Below are 5,004 nucleotides of genomic sequence, written 5' to 3'. Positions count from 1 at the left end.
GTAGGTTTGCTCTATACACCACCGCACCCAGTCATTTAAAAAATTTCAAAATATTTTATTATTTTAATTTTTATTTATTTCTAATTTGTGTGTATGAGTGTTATCCAAGCATGTATGCAAGTACACCCATATCGGGCAGTGCCCTCAAAGGACAGAAGGGGGTGTCAGATCCTCTGGAACTGGAGTTACAGACAGTTGTTAGATGCCATGTGAGTGCTGGGATTTGAACCCAGGTCTTCTGCAAGAACAGTCAGTGTTCCTAACTCCTGAGCATCTCTCCAGCCCTCCTTATTTATTATTTTTATGTTATGTGTGTGAGTGTATTGCTTGTATGTAGGTAGCGGCACCCATGTCATGCAATGCCTGCGGAGGTCAGAAGAGGGCATCAGATTCCCTGAAATTGGAGTTACAGGCAGTTGTTGGCCATCATGTGGGTGCTGGGAATCAAACCCAGGTCTTCTGCAAGAACAGTCAGTGCTGTTAACTGCTGAACCATCTCTCCAAGCCTCCATTTTAAAGTATTTTTTATTTTATTATTTTCATTTTATGTATATGACTGTATTACCTGCATGTGTGTGAGTGCACCCATGTTGTACAATGTATGCAGACGTCAGAAGAGGGTGTCAGAGTCTCTGGAATTGGAATTATGGACACTTGTTAGCCAACATGTAGGTGCTGGGACTCAAACCCAGGTTCTCTGTAAGAGCAGTCAGTGCTCTTAACCACTGAGCCATCTCTCCAGCCCCATTTTAAAATATTTTTAATGACAAAAATTTTAAACATTTATGGTATTCAATGTTTTGATGTGTGTACTTTACAGAATGACTAAATTGGGTAATTTTTTTATGTGTATGCATGTATTGCCTTCATGTATGTAAGTGCACCTTTCTCGTGCAGTGTCTGAGGAGGTCATAAAAGGGCACTGGATCCACTGGAACTGGAGTTATGGTCAGTTTTTAGCTGCCATGTGGGTATTGGGATTCGAATCCAGGTCTTCTGCAAGAACAACCAGTGTTCTTAACTGCTAAGCCATCTCTCCAGCTCCCAGGCAATTAAATTTCTTTCTTTCTTTTCTTTTCTTTCTTTCTTTCTTTCTTTCTTTCTTTCTTTCTTTCTTTCTCTTTCTCTCCCCTCCCTCTTAGATAATAGAACATCGGGCTCTGCATGACGGCTCTGGGGGAACAGTGGCCCTGAGCCTTGGTCTGGCTTTCTTCTCTATAGAGCTGTCTTCCTTCCTTCCTTCCTTCCTTCCTTCCTTCCTTCCTTCCTTCCTTTGAGATAGGGTCTCTCTCCCCAAGCTGGCCTAGAACTCACTTTGTAGACCAGGCTGGCCTTGAACTCACAGAGATCTGCCTGTCTCTGCTTCCCATGTGCTGGGACTACAGGTGTGCGCCACCATACCCGGCTGCAATTAAAATTTTTATTGCTTCAGTGCTTATCTCTTTTGCAGTGAGTGCATTTAAAATATATTTTTGAGCAATTTTCAAATAAGCAATACATTACTATTAATTATAATAACTATGTTAGAACATGGATATCTTCTGTTTTTTATTTTCTTGGCCAGTTTGGTTAGAAGTTTCTATCTTACTGATCCCTTCAGAGCACCACCTCTAAGTTTCACTGATGTCTCTACTATTTTTTCCATTTTCATTTTCATTGATTTATGCTGATGTCTTTACTTATTCTATTCATCTGCTTGGATTTAGTGTGAACTCCTCTTTCTAATCCTTAAGGCTTAGACTGTTGATTTGAAGCATTTTCATTTTCTAATGTAAGCACACAACACTATAAAATGTTCTTTAAGCATTGCTTTAACCTCCAGAAAATTTAGTTTCAGCTTCCTTTCCAAATCTGCCTGTTATTTTTAACTTTTCAGTGTTAGATGCATGCACAAAATACAGAGTGAGTTAAAGTCCAGCTTGAACAATTTAGTGAATTTCTGTCTCCCAATAAAAAGTAAAAAGAGGGTTGGAGATGTAGCCCATTGGTGGAACGCATGCTTAGCATATTCAAGGTTCTGGGTTCAGCTCCAGCGCCACAGGAAAAATAAGTAAATTGCAACTAAGGAAGTAGCCAGGTCCCTAGAGGAAAGGACCCTTTGACACTGTGGCCAGTATTTACCATAACTCTCCCTGTCCTTCCCATAGGGAAGACACTAAGGTGACTGCACACCACACAAAGGACAATAAGCAGGTATTCAGGACTCTGGACACAGTCTGTGTTGTCTCTGGTCATCAGCACAGTCTCTGCTAGTATATATGGTCTGTTGGGTTTCAATGTGAAATGTCTCCACAGGCTCATGTGTTTGAATATTTGGTCCCCAACTGGTAGCAGCTTTTCTTTGGGAAAGTTGTGGAACCTTTAGGAGGTGGAGCCTTGCAGGAGGAAGTGGGTCACTGGTGCAAAACTTGGGGTTTTAGGCCACTTCCTGTTGTCTCTCTCTGCTTCCTGACTATGGATACAATGTGATCAACTGCTTTCTGCTCCTGTTATCTTATCCTCCTCCCCCATCCCCAGATGGATTGTATTCTTTTGAACTGTGATCCAAAATAAACCCTTTCTCCCTTAAGTGGTTTCTTCTATTTTAGTCACAGCAATGAAAAAAGTAATTAATATAAGGCCCCTGAGTCCTGACAAGGCCAGTATTCAGTGTCCTCCTGAGACCCCCCAGGCCTATTGTGTGGCTATTTTTCCCTTGCATATAAAGTTGGAACTGATCCACTGGGCAGCTTCTGTAGACTCTAGCCAAATACTGTAGCCCACATCCATGACCCAAAGCTCCCCACCTGCCTTCCATATCAGCTTCTCTGGTTGCTTCTCTTGAGCACTGCAGTTACCCAGTCACCAGAGCCATCTCCTGTACCACCTGTCTCTCTTCATCTAGCGTGGCACAGCCAATGTGGCCTATAGAGTCTTCTCAGCAGCAAGAATGACCCTGTTTCCAAGGTCAGGCCCATTCAGCTTTTCCTTAACAAGCAGGAGAGCAACAGGTCACAAGTTAGCCAGGCCAAAACTATGACAGCAGCTCATCTGTAGACAGGACCCCTGTGCCCTTCCCTTCCTTCTCTACCTGAAGAAGTCACAAACAGCAGTCATAAGTTGGCCCCATTATTTTAGAGCCCTGGACTGATGAGAATTTTCTTCTTCAATTATTTGGGCTTTCTGGGAATCTTCTCTGGGGTAGCCTAAAACTTAGATTGCCTACCTTTGTCACTCTCTGTGGGTGCTGTCAGATGTAGCCTCTTAAGCAAGAAGTTGCTTGTTTGAAGCAGGTCTAAGGGACAGTTCAGTCTTTGTTTTTCATTTTTGAGGGGTGGTGATTTGGTTTGGTTTGTTTGAATTGTCAACTTCATACAACCCAAAATCACCAGGGAAGAGAGGCTTAATGAGGAATTATCTAGATCAGGTTGAACTATGGGCATGTCTTAGGGGATTGTCTTGATTATTAATTGATGTAGGAAGACCCAGCCCATTGTGGGTGGCAACAATCTCTAGGCAGGGGGTCCTGAACAGTCTACGAGAGGAGAAAGCTGGTAGAGAATAAGCAGGCATACAAAGATATTCATCCTTTCTCTGCTCTTGACTATGGATGTGATGCTTTAAGTCCCTGCCTTAACTTCTGTAATAATGTACTATAACCTGGGATTGTAAACAAAATAAACCCTTTCTTCCCTAAGTTGCTCTAATCAGAATATTTTATCACAATGACAGAAATGGAACTTAAGCAGGCACCACAACCACTCAGGCAAACTCTGGGCAGAGAGAAAGCCCTCAGAGGAGTTCTGTGAGTAGATTCTGTAAGTAGTAGATGTTCTATCTAGTTCTTCTAAATACATAATTTATCTTCTAGAGAGAGGCACTTGAATCTCACTTCCCTTCTTGACAACAGACAGTGGTTACATTTGCTAGTCATGTTTCCTTTCCAGAAAGAAAAAGAGAAAACATCATGAACTAAGAGTCCCATTTTGGGGTGTTCTTGTCCCTCAAAGGGGATCCTCACCCAGACCCTATTCAGATGACATAAATAGACTGATGATAGATGGATGATAAATAGAGAGACAGAGAGATAGAGAGATACAGATAGAGAGATAGATAGAGATAGATGATAGATGATAGAGTAGAATGTGTTGGCGCACACCTTTAATCCCAGCACTCATGAGGCAGAGGCAGTTGGCTTTCTGTGATTTTGAGGCCAGCCTGGTCCACATATTGAATTCCAGGCTGGCTGGGGCTATATAATGAGATCCTGTGTCAAAAAAAAAAATGAACAAAAAAAGAGCTAAGATATATATATATATATATATATATATATATATGAGAGAGAATGATGCATAGATATATAGATAGATGCACAGATACATAGATACATAAATAGATGGATGGATGCATGGATCTATTACTGATAAATCCTTGTATACTCCCTCAGCCTGTGAGAGCCTAGAATAGTCACAAAACCCACTATTCCCCAAAATCAATGAGCACCCTGGTACCCAGACTTTGCCTTCAATTTCATTTCCACAGAAGAGACCCACAGTCCTTGGAGACATAACTGACTCCAGGGTGGGGTGCAGAAGCTCTGAGAGCAGCCCACTTCCCCTCTGAGTAGCTAGGATGATATTTACTTTAACAAAACAAATAATACTATAAAAGGAAAAGGTAGTCATCTCCCCTCACCCCTCCATTCCCACCTCTTCCCTGTCCTCTGCTGTAGGAAGAAGTGGGGAGGGCCACCTTGTCTGCTGCCCTAATCTGCTGCAGATCCACTGAGTGGCCATGTGCACACAGACTTTGAAGTTGACACTGTTGAGCTGTTTTAGTGTCAGGGAAAATATGTCCTCTCACAGACACACACAATCATTGATCTTAACCGCCCCAAGGCAGGGGGGCAGGTCTAGTTCTTTACCATAAACATCATAAAAAAATCAGGGAAGGAAAGACAGGGACAGAGGCAAAGAGACACACAGAGGGAGACAGAAAGACAGGAACAGAAACAGAGACAGGGAG

Source organism: Nannospalax galili, unplaced genomic scaffold (assembly GCF_000622305.1).
Source record: "Nannospalax galili isolate Female #2095 unplaced genomic scaffold, S.galili_v1.0 scaffold100, whole genome shotgun sequence".
Classification (NCBI taxonomy): domain Eukaryota; kingdom Metazoa; phylum Chordata; class Mammalia; order Rodentia; family Spalacidae; genus Nannospalax; species Nannospalax galili.
Note: the sequence above shows the minus strand (reverse complement) of the source record.